The sequence below is a fragment of the Astyanax mexicanus genome, chromosome 5 (assembly GCF_023375975.1).
Source record: "Astyanax mexicanus isolate ESR-SI-001 chromosome 5, AstMex3_surface, whole genome shotgun sequence".
Classification (NCBI taxonomy): Eukaryota; Metazoa; Chordata; class Actinopteri; order Characiformes; family Acestrorhamphidae; genus Astyanax; species Astyanax mexicanus.
Window position 1 is genome coordinate 45,701,669 of NC_064412.1, and position 12,797 is coordinate 45,714,465.

At 38.4% G+C, this 12,797-nt stretch overlaps 1 long non-coding RNA gene across 1 annotated transcript; it reads right to left on the reverse strand.

Annotated features, from left to right (window-relative positions):
* Nucleotides 1-443: 443 nt before the first annotated feature.
* Nucleotides 444-12,444, reverse strand: LOC125802202 (uncharacterized). The gene is made up of 3 exons (XR_007439196.1): nt 11,268-12,444; nt 10,016-10,078; nt 444-952 (listed from the first exon to the last, which is right to left on the reverse strand). It is a non-coding gene; the product is annotated as an uncharacterized LOC125802202 (long non-coding RNA).
* Nucleotides 12,445-12,797: the final 353 nt, after the last annotated feature.

Genomic DNA, 12,797 nt, shown 5'->3' on the forward strand with positions numbered 1-12,797 from the left:
TGATCCGAGTTCATCCTGCCTTTGTTTGAGTAACGGTCTCTACTGTCTAGAGAAGACTCTACATTTGTGGAGGATTGCTTTGAGGATCTGATTTTATTCAGTTACAAAAGTGTAAAAGTAACGTCAGGATGTTGGATGTTAATGCCCCACCTCATTCCCACCTCATCCCCAAATCAACCTAGAAGTGTTGTATGCAGCAATACCATTCCAGAGAATACAGTTCTACTCCACAGCTCGATGGAATAAAGGGTCCACAAATGTTTGCACACCGTTGTTTTGTGTACAACAAATACTGCAATTTAGCATACTATTATTATTATTTTTATTATATTAATAATAATAACAATAATTATTATTATTGTTATTATTATTATTATTATTTATTATTATTATTTTTTGTAGCATAAAATATCCCTTCCAGACTGCAAGAACACAGTATCAAATCAAATCAAATCAAATTTATTTTTATAGCGCTTTTTACAACTGGTGTTGGCACAAAGCAGCTTTACAAAAACATGATTACAGGACAAAGAGTCAGGCAAAAGATTAAACATAGAAAATACATAATACAGAACCCCCAGTGAGCGCGGAGGCAAGGAAAAACTCCCTCAGAGCTGCAGGAGGAGGAAGAAACCTTGGGAGGACCAAGACTCACATTAAAGGGGGGACCATCCTACCACTGGTCAAATGGCTTTTAAATTAATTTTAAAAAGTCTTTCATACATCCACATAGGTTTTATATATTCAGGTGTATAGCAGCTCCACTAATGGCTTATAGAGTAAGATGGATGATGAGCAGCTGATCTGTGGTGGTGGATGGAGAAGAGCTGACTTCAGAAACTTCCAGTCTGGCCAGACAGAGGACATGAGAGCCTGAGGGTCCAACATCCATCGGTATCGGGTCAGACAGGTGGGCAGTCAGTAACTCGGAGGAAGATGGAATTAGTTTTGACTGGATTTATGTAAAACAGAGAATATAAAACATTATCAGAGTGTGGCTAATGACTCCGGCAGATCTAAATAAAACAGCCTAACTAAAGGCAGAGAGCCAGAAGGTAACATAGACATGGAGGCTCCCTGAAACACTGGCATCCACCCACTCCACCGTCCACAAACCTGAGTGACCGTGTGCAGTGGGAGAACAGCAGCACCAGCATCTCAGTTTACCACAATTCCCTCTGTCCATGAACCCCTGAATCTGCAGCCTTATCTAAAGGGAAAAACATTATTACCAAAAGCTAAGCAGCTAAGTTTTCAGTCTAGACTTAAAGATTGAGACTGTGTCCGAGTCCCGAACATATTCGGGGAGATTATTCCAGAGTTGAGGCGCTTTATAAGAGAAAGCTCTTCCTCCTGCAGAGCTCCTCTGAATTTTAGGAACTACTAATAAACCAGCACCCTGAGATCTGAGTAATCGCGGTGGTTCATAATAGGAGATGAGGTCTCGTAAATACTCAGGAGCGAGACCGTGTAGGGCTTTATACGTTAACAGGAGAATTTTATAGTCTATGCGGAATTTGACTGGAAGCCAATGCAGTGCTGATAGGACTGGACTAATATGCTCAAATTTTCTAGTTTTAGTTAGGACCCTGGCTGCAGCATTTTGAACTAGCTGAAGTTTATTTAAGTTACTGCCGGAACATCCAGACAGTAGCGCATTACAATAATCTAGCCTTGAGGTAATAAAGGCATGTACTAATTTTTCTGCGTCATGCAGTGATAGGGCATTTCATAGCTTGGCAATATTACGGAGGTGTAGAAAAGCTGTTCTAGTAACATTAGATATGTGTTTATCGAATGCTAGATCTGAATCTATAATAACTCCAAGGTTTTTAGCTGCTGAACCAGGTGTGGCTGAGAAGTCGGACAGATTTAGCATTAAGTCTGATAATTTATTTCTAGCAGCTTTGGGGCCTAATAGGAGAACTTCTGTTTTATCACTATTTAATAGAAGGAAGTTGTGCGACATCCATGATTTTACATCTTCTACACAATCCTCGATTTTCTTTAATCTCACTCTGTCATCAGGTTTGGCTGATATGAAGAGCTGCGTGTCATCCGCATAACAATGAAAATTCACATCATGTTTTCTAATAACTTTGCCCAGTGGGAGCATATATAATGTAAATAATAACGGTCCTAATATAGAGCCTTGTGGAATTCCATATCTTACCTTGGTATAACTGGAAGACATATCATTTAACCTCACAAACTGATAGCGATCGGTTAAGTATGATTTAAACCATGATAAGGCAGTTCCTGTTACACCGACCATGTTCTCTAGTCCAGTGTTTCTCAACCAGGGTGCCGCGGCACCCTGGGGTGCCGTCTGGCTTCATCGGGGGTGCCGTCAAAATATTGCGCCTCACGTGCATATTTCCTTTCCAGAGTCAGCTCGTGTCGGGGTGTGTCCCAATTCACAGGCAGCATACTCTGAAGGATGCGACCCACAGAGGCGGTGTATTACTGCGCAGCTGTGACGCAATCTGTCTTCGAATACAGCCTCTGAAGGATGCAGCCCCTAAATTGGGACACACTGTAAAGTTTTTGTCCCCCCACGCGATGCACGCGCTATTTTATTTCATATTCCGCCAGCAACACCCCTCGTTCTCACCTGAAGTACTGCGCCAGCACCCCCCCCCCCCCCGTCCGTAAACTGGGGTGCCTTGACATCTCGCATAAATTTAAAGGGTGCCGTGATAGAAAAAAGGTTGAGAAACGCTGCTCTAGTCTTTCTAAAAGGATAGTATGATCTATTGTATCAAAGGCTGCGCTCAGATCGAGAAGTACGAGTAGGGAAACACAGCCTTGGTCGGCGGCTATAAGTAGATCGTTTGTTATTCTAACTAAAGCTGTCTCAGTGCTATAATAAGGCCTAAATCCAGATTGAAATTTTTCATAGATTTGGTTTCTTTGCAGGTAAGAGCAAAGTTGTTGGGCTACAGCTTTTTCTAAAATCTTAGAAATAAACGGTAAGTTTGAAATAGGTCTATAGTTAGACAGTACACTAGGATCAAGATTTGGTTTCTTGATCAGAGGTTTAATTACAGCTGTTTTAAAGGCTTTGGGTACATGGCCCAGGGTGAGCGATGAGTTTACTATCATTAACAGAGGTTTAATTATATCTGGCAGTACCTGTTTTAGTAATTTTGTGGGAACAGCATCAAGTGTGCAGGTTGTGCTGTTTGAAGAGGAGATAATTTTCTCTAGTTCTAGCTGTGGAAGTGGGTTAAAGACTTCCAACCTAACTTCAGTAACAGGGTTTTGTTCTAGATCAGCCAGACCAGATGACAGAGAGGATGTAATATTTATCTGTTTAATTTTATCCCGAATGTTTTCAATTTTACTATTGAAGTAGTCCATAAAATCGTTGCTGGTGTGAATGTCTGGGATCTGAGGTTCAGTATCTGCCTGGTTTTTAGTTAATTTGGAAATAACACTAAAGAGAACTCTAGGATTATTTTTATTTATCTCGATCTGTGAGGCCAGATACGCTGAGCGGGCTTTAAATTTTACAACACAACACTTACATTTATAAATTGAGTAAAATAAAATACAAACAATTAATAATAAATTATATATCAACTTAGTTTAACACATTATAAGATGGAAGAATCCTTCTTCTAAAAAGTGCTTTATAGTATTATAATCATAACAATGTTAGGCTAAAGGAAACACATCTACTTACACAGGTGGTTTATTGTGTCAGTAATAAATGACCGTCTCTGCCGTTCAGGAGAACTGAAATACTGAAATAAAGGACTTTCAGAGTCACAAACGCAAATGCTGTAGATTTTATTTTTGTTAGCACTGGATGTAGTTTATGTGATTTGATGAGTTTTTCTAAAAATAAAGAAACATTATAAATAAATGTCATTTTGTTTTCTCTTTCCAAAACAATATTAATCTTACTTTCCTATAATATCTAATACAATTTACACAGCCTTAAAAGCATATTTTCATTAATTGGTGTATAATTGAATTACAGTGGCCCAAACTGATTTTACGAGGTCTTTATCACATACTTTCCTATATTTAAAATTACCTACAATGTTTTCTCTTTCCAATAAAATAAAATTCTTATTTTTTTATAATGGCTCATACTATTTACACAGCCGTAAAGGCAGATTTTCCTCATTGATTGGGGTATAAATGAATACAGTGCCCCAAACTGATTTTACGAGGTACTCATCACATACATTTCTATATTCAAAATGATCTAAAATGTTTTCTCTTTCCAATAAAATAAAATCCTTACTTTTTTTTATAATGGATCATACTATTTACACAGCCACAAAGGCAGATTTTCCTTATTAATTTGTTGTGTAATTGCATTACAGTGCCCCAAACTGATGTTACAAGGTTTTCATCACATACTTCCCTATATTCAAAATTACCTACAATGTTTTCTCTTTCCAATAAAATAAAATTCTCAATTTTTTATAATGGATCATACTATTTACACAGCTGCAAAGGCAGATTTTCCTTATTAATTTGTTGTACAATTGAACTACAGTGCCCCAAACTGATGTTATGAAGTACTCATCACATATTTTCCTATATTCAAAATTACCTAAAATGTTTTCTCTTTTCAATAAAATAAAATTTGTATTTTTTTTATAATGGCTCATACTATTTACACAGCCGTAAAGGCAGATTTTCCTCATTGATTGGTGTTTAATTGAATACAATGCCCCAAACTGATGTTACGAGGTACTCGCCACATACTTTTCTATATTCAAAATTAACTAAAATGTTCTCTCTTTCCAATAAAATATAAAGCGTAGCATGTTTTTTAAATAATGTCTAATATATTTACACAGCCTTAAACAATAGATTTTCATAAGTATTGTGAATTAAACTGTATGGAGTGTTTGCTCATAAAAATACTGTGGAGCTAGGGTTCATATTTCCCCACACATGGATGGTGTAACTATTATTTCCAAGACTTTCGGCATTTTTATTAAACACTCAAGTAAAACAATACCTCAGATCAAACACCTTTATGCGATACATCTGCGTAAATAAAAGAAGTGTAAAGTCTCGCCGGTGTCTGTTCCTACATTCTCCTCCTTTGAATCAACAGTGTGTCAATTGTCTGGACCTATTCCCACTATCATTACAACCGTTTATCGTCCCCCAAAACAAAACAACTACTTTCTCAATTACTTTGCTGCTCTGCTTTCTCATCTCTCCACCCTCTCACCAAATAATATAGTGCTTGGAGATTTCAATATTCATATGGACAATATCAATAACCCTCTTACCAAAGACTTTACATCTTGTGTTGACAGTTTTGGAATCCAGCAGCACACAGATGTCCCCACTCACGCTAAAGGTCACATTTTGGACTTGATTTGCTGCTCTGGTGTCTCACCTTCTTACCTTACAACATATTATCTCCCTATAACTAAATCCCTATACATTTCCTCCTCTCATTCTCTATTAGTCTCCCTCTCTCCATCTCTCAAGCCCTCCCGTCTCATTTCTTTCCGCAACATTAAGAACATTAATTTAGATTCTCTTTCCTCATCTATTCACCACCTCACAAACACTCACAACTCAACTGCCCTTTAAGAGCTGGTATCACACTATAATACTGGACTTCACCACATACTTAACTGCCTTGCTCCGCTAAAAACCAGGTCTGTTTCCTTTTCTCAGTCTGCCCCGGTTCACGCCCGAACTTCGGCTCATGAAAGCCAAAGGACGGCAACTTGAGCAGCTCTGTAAGAAAACTGTTCTAACTATTCACAAGGACATTTACAAAAAACATATGCTAAACTATAAGGACTGCATCACCGCATCCAAATTGAACTACTACACTAGTCTAATCTGTTCCAACGAAGGTAACAACTCACTATTTTCATTATATAAGAATATCACCCAAGCCCCAGTCTCTCTGCCATCTCAACTGCTTTCTGTAACTCCCTCATGTCATATTTCAATGAAAAAATTCTGAACATCCATAAACATCTCACTTCACAACCTACGCTTGGTATATTTCCTGAACTTTCCCCTCCTGTTTTTTTTTCCTCGTTTCAGCTTCCCTCAATTTCTGAAATTTCAGATCTCATCTGCAAATCTAAACCATCCACCTGTCAGCTAGACCCTCTCCCTACAGGCCTGGTCAAAGCCTGCCTCCCTTCCTTGCTCCCTCTAATTTCCGCCATTATCCATTCTTCTCTCTCCACTGGAACTGTTCCTGCATCATTTAAAACTGCCGCAATAACCCCAATCCTAAAAAAATCTGGTGCTGACCCCACAAATTTTAATAACCTACGGCCAATTTCTAATCTACCCTTTATCTCAAAAATCCTTAAGAAAACAGTAGCAGCTCAACTACATAATTATCTGTCTTGCAACAACCTGTATGAACAGTTCCAATCTGGATTTCGCCCCCTCCACAATACAGAAACCGCACTCATAAAAATCACTAAGGACCTCCTCATGGCAGCTGATTCTGGTTTACTCTCCATCCTCATCCTTCTTGACCTTAGTGCAGCATTTGACACCATCTGTCACACCACACTCCTCAATAGACTAGTCTCCATTGGTATCACTCAGACTCCTCTAAATTGGTTTAAATCATACCTCACCTGCCGCACTCAGTTAATTCAGCTCAAAACTTTTACTTCTCAGCCTTCTTCTGTCACTTCAGGTGTGCCCCAGGGCTCTGTCCTGGGGCCCCTCCTATTCATCATTTATCTCCTTCCCCTTGGTAATATCTTCCACAAGTACAACATCCATTTCCACTGTTATGCAGACGACACCCAGCTCTACCTTGCCACCAAACCCACCTCCAATCTTCCACCCTCCTACCTTACTGACTGTTTGGCTAAAATAATACTATGGTTTAGTTCAAATCCATCAGCTGACATGGCACCCCAGACCATCACTGACTGTGAGTACTTGACACTGGACTTCAGGCATTTTGGCATTTCCTTCTCCCCAGTCTTCTTCCAGACCCTGGCACCTTGATTTCCGAATGACATGCAAAAATTGAGCAACAGTCCAGTGCTGCTTCTCTGTAGCCCAGGTCAGGCGCTTCTGCCGCTGTTTCTGGTTTAAAAGTGGCTTGACCTAGGAAATGCAGCACCTGTAGCCCATTTCCTGCACACGCCTGTGCACGGTGGCTCTGGAGGTTTCTATTTCAGACTCAGTCCACTGCTTCCGCAGGTCCCCCAAGGTCAGGAATCGGCCCTCCTCCACAATCTTCCTCAGGGTCCGGTCACCTCTTCTCGTTGTGCAGCGTTTTCTGCCACACTTTTTCCTTCCCACAGACTTTCCACTGAGGTGTCTTGATACTAGGGGTGGGAATCGATTACTATCTCACGATTCGATTCGATTCCGATTTTGGGGGCCACGATTCGATTCAAAATCGATTTTTGATTCAAAACGATTTGAATTATAAAAATTTCTGCTTCTGGCTTATGAATCTTATTGAAAAAAAAACCCTCCATAATATACACTGGTCCTGGAGCAAGTAATGTGTTACAAAAACAATAAAATGTGCAGGAATGTGGGTCCTCAGTGACAGAGGAATCACTGGGATATCACAATGACGTTAATGAACAATAAATAAATAATAAATAACACTGCTTTATTACCAGGCTACTAGCGGTGGTGTGTAGGTGACGCTGCTGGGCTGATGTGATGATAGCAGTGGAGCGCTAAAGTTCAGGAGCAGCTGCTGATTAACTAGTTAATTTAAGGTCGTTGTATTTCTTCAGAAAGGGGGCAGGAGGTGGAGAAATTAATTCATATGGTCCATTCCTTAATTCCTCTGTGATGAGGAGCTGAAATGAGCTCTGATTAGCTTATTGTTATTTTTCCGTTCCGCCTTAAATGCTGCAGCCCGCAGCCACCTGTAGCGTTATTTAAGGTGGAACTGGAAAGTTAGCTTGTTAGCTAGCTAACAGTTACTGAAACTAACTACTAGCGATATTTTTTATGCTTGTTATGAAGCATTCTGCCATAAAACATTAAAACTACACGTTAATCTAATGTAATATAGTGCTTGTTCTGCCATCTTACCGGTGATTCTCAAACACCTACTACGCTCTGTGTGGGTCTGGAAGACCTCGGTTTGAAGGGACAAGCGGGTTGCCAGGTCCAACAAAAATACCCAGCCCAAAATCAGTCCAAAACCCGCCCCTCAGAATCGATTTTGGGACATTTTAAATCGATTCTGAATCGTAGTAAATGAGAATCAAGATTCTTATGTGAATCGATTTTTTGGCACACCTCTACTTGATACAGTACTCTGGGAACAGCCTATTCATTCAGAAATCTCTTTCTGTGTCTTACCCTCTTGCTTTAGGGTGTCAATGATGGACAGCAGTCAGGTCGGCAGTCTTACCCATGATTGTGGTTTTGAGTAATGAACCAGGCTGGGAGTTTTTAAAAGCCTCAGGAATCTTTTGCAGATGTTTAGAGTTAATTTGTTGATTCAGATGATTAGGATAATACCTTGTTTAAATAACTTTTAATGATATGCTAATTTTGTGAGATAGGAATTTTGGGTTTGAGCTGTATGCCAAAATCATAAGTATTAAAACAATAAAAGACCTGAAATATTTCAGATGTTGTGCAATAAATCTAAAATATATGAAAGTTTAAGTTTTATCATTTCATTATAGAAAAGAATGAACTTTATCACAATATGCTAATTTTTTGAGAAGGACCTGTATAAAAAGTGATTGTATAAATTTATTAATTATCCAATTTCAGGTAGTTTGGTGTTACTAGTCTCTCAGTTAGTGAAATGGGGATCAGCTGAGTGCAGTATAAAGACACTCAACTGAAAGCTCTCATCACTGAACTCCATTTAATTAATTGTGAGATTACTGGGACCAACTACCTGGACCTGAGTTAGCTCAGTCACTTTATAGGAGGTCAATTTTTATGCAATTTATGTTTACGTAATGGGCTCTTTTTCAGGTGGGTTTCCTACACAGGAATGATGGAAGCACTTGTCACATCCATCGCAGGCAATCTGAATGATCAAGTAATATTTGAAATAACGAATAAAATAAAAAATCACATATATTGGTATGAAAACTTTTAAGCACCTCTGATATTTTTCTTGATTTTCCTTTATAAATCATTGGTTGTTGGGATCAGCAACAATTATTATTTAAACAAAATTAGGCAGGTGGATACATTTGGGCACCCTTGTTGTATGAGAGAGTAATGCAGAAGAAGCCTTTTCTGTGCACACGCCACAAACAGTCGCTTGAGGTATGCTAAAGCACATTTGGACAGCCAGCTTAATTTTAGCATACGGTGCTGTGGACTGATGAAACTAAAACTGAGTTACTTAAACATCAGTGGCGGTATGCATGGTGGGGAAGAGGGAAAAAAAAAAAAAAACATTTTTGTTAACATTTGGTGGTTCCATCATGCTGTGGGGCTGTGTGGTCAGTGCAGGTACTGGGAATCTTGTTAAAGACAACGAACGACCCTAAACACTAAACTCTGATCAAAATCTACTAAAGCATTCATGCAGAGCAACAAGTACAACGTTCTGGAATGATCATCTCAGTCCCCGGACCTGAATATTACTGAAAATCTGTGGTGTGATATGGTCAAATATTCCTTCAACCAGAAGCCAGACTCATTGAAAGCTAAAGGAAGTGTTTATAGGCTGTTAATCTGCAAAACAAAGAACTACTAAAAATTCTTTTGGGGTGCCAAAATTTCTGCCCCTGTCTATTTAAAAAAAAAATAATTGAACACTTTCAATAATCCTATAAACTTAATTTCATTTCTTAAATATCACTGTGTTCATCTGCTTTATGATATATTTTACTGAAATTGCTGATCCAAACAACCAATGACTTATAAAGAACATTTTTGAAAATGATCAGGGGTGACCAGACTTTTTATACCACTGTTGTACATTATATCAGACCTTATCTTAGCAATACAAGTATGTGACAGCCAAAGAACATAAAACAGATACTGTCATTTATTGGCACCAAAATGTTTTAAAACAGAACTTCAGGTGTACCTATTTAGAAGGCAAAGCATGATGTGAAGTGGTTTCCCCAGAGTCTGCAGACATCCGACAAATCTACAAAACACAACAGAGTATATTTGCATGCATATAATTGAAACACTAAGCACTCATTTTTTTTAGCATATATACACTTGTGATGTCTGGTAGGGTATGTCAGTAATTAAATTAGGCCGCAATGCAGACTGTTTTACAGTATTCTTCTTAATGCGGAGGACGTCAGAACTGAATCGTGCAAATTGATATACTGATTGCTAGATAATCTATGGGGAGGTGGAAACAAATATTTGAACCGTTGGTCTTGATGGACAAATCCGATTTGTACAGAAACCATTCTCCTGAAATCTTTGTGCTGTAGTTAGCAGTTAAATCATAAATAACACAAATAATAATAATAGTTTTATGCAAACATTTGAACATCACTGGCAACACAATTGTGCCTAAACGTTTGCACAAGATGCAAGTATAAACAGTGTCAAATAGATATAAAATGTTTAGAATATACAGTATGTGAGTACTTTACAGTTACCAGATTCCTGCAGGAGTTTCCCTGCAATTTTCTTTGCATTTTCTGACTGCATCCACATAACAATACAAATTAACATCATGTTTTCTAATAACTTTGCCCAGTGGGAGCATATATAATATGAATAATAACGGTCCTAATATAGAGCCTTGTGGAATTCCATATCTTACCTTAGTATAACTGTAATACATATCATTTATCCTCACAAACTGATAACGATCGGTTAAGTATGATTTAAACCATGATAAGGCAGTTCCTGTTACACCGACCATGTTCTCTAATCTTTCTAAAAGGATAGTATGATCTATTGTATCAAAGGCTGCGCTCAGATCGAGAAGTACCAGTAGGGAAACACAGCCTTGGTCGGCGGCTATAAGTAGATTGTTTGTTATTCTAACTAAAGCTGTCTCAGTGCTATAATTGGGGCCTAAATCCAGATTGATTTTTTTCATAGATCTGGTTTCTTTGTGTGGCAGGATGAGTATTTTGTTTTTGTAGCTTGGAAGCATTTGGGCTAAATAAAGCTCTGGGTCATTTAAACATTACTGCTCATTTGTTTATTTGGAAATTGAAAGTATTTCTCTACTTTAACTGACGTGTTTTCTTTAGACATTTAGTGAGTCCGTTTTCCTCCCTTGTCAGCCTGCTGTGGGCAGTGTAATTCCTAATTACAATCTATCAATTTCGAGTGCTCTTAGTTCATTGGCTGGGTAATCTTACCTGGGGCTATGTTTAGGCCAGGTGGCTGTTACCTGTGGCACACCCTCTGTTGTTCCCACCCCCTTCCTTATGGAGTGAATTTTGTGCCAAAAGTTTTACGTAAAAAAATAAAATCCACAATCAAAATTTTAAGAATCAAAAGTAAAACATGTATGTTGCAAATTCAAAAGAGAAAAATATATATCAAATATATATATTTAAATATACTTGGTTATTTTATTATTCTTTGCACTTATTTGAAAATTATTTTAGTTTGGATTTTGCCAGTCTTTGCTTTCATTTTTGGATTTTTTTTGGATTTTCTGTGGATTTTTGTGGATTTTGCTGCTAAAGACTTTTGCTTCTGGAATCTCTCCTTTGCTTCTGCTTCATTTTTTTGGTTCTGATTTTTGGCACACTTTTCACGGGTGGGCGGGGCTTAGAAGAAGGCGTTCCCCTTTAATCTCTATTGGTCACCTACCCTGAACCCTCGTCTAGACAGACCACGCCCACCCCGCCAGCTTCAAGCGCTCTTCCAAACATGGCGGAGCGAACGGGGTTCAGCTCACAGCAGCACCAGCAGGTACTTTTCCAATTAAATTTCATACAGACGTTATGTTTAATGTTATATTTCTTTTTTAAGTAAGTGTTTAACTCTATTAAGATGCTCATGTTAGCGGGGTGTGCTAAATATCCATGCTTAAATTATACTAGTTAGTTAGTGAACACTAACCTACCTAGTCAGTGAGTTAGCTAGTTTACCTAGGTCATCTGGTCAGTGAGTTAGTGGGTTAGCTAAGCTAGTTATTATGCCCCAGGGTAAAGCCAAGTAAGTGCTGGTTAAGGTTAACTAGCTAACTCACTGACTAGGTAACCTAACTAGCTTAGCTAACCCACTAACTCACTGACCAGATAACCTAGGTAAACTAGCTAACTCACTGACTAGGTAGGTTAGTGTTCACTAACTAACTAGTATAATTTAAGCATGGATATTTAGCACACCCCGCTAACATGAGCATCTTAATAGAGTTAAACACTTACTTAAAAAATAAATATAACATTAAACATAACGTCTGTATGAAATTTAATTGGAAAAGTACCTGCTGGTGCTGCTGTGAGCTGAACCCCGTTCGCTCCGCCATGTTTGGAAGAGCGCTTGAAGCTGGCGGGGTGGGCGTGGTCTGTCTCAGACGAGGGTTCAGGGTAGGTGACCAATAGAGATTAAAGGGGAACGCCTTCTTCTAAGCCCCGCCCACCCGTGAAAAGTGTGCCAAAAATCAGAACCAAAAAAATGAAGCAGAAGCAAAGGAGAGATTCCAGAAGCAAAAGTCTTTAGCAGCAAAATCCACAAAAATCCACAGAAAATCCAAAAAAATCCAAAAATGAAAGCAAAGACTGGCAAAATCCAAACTAAAATAATTTTCAAATAAGTGCAAAGAATAATAAAATAACCAAGTATTTAAATATATATATTTGATATATATATTTTTTCTCTTTTGAATTTGCAACATACATGTTTTACTTTTGATTCTTAAAATTTTGATTGTGGAT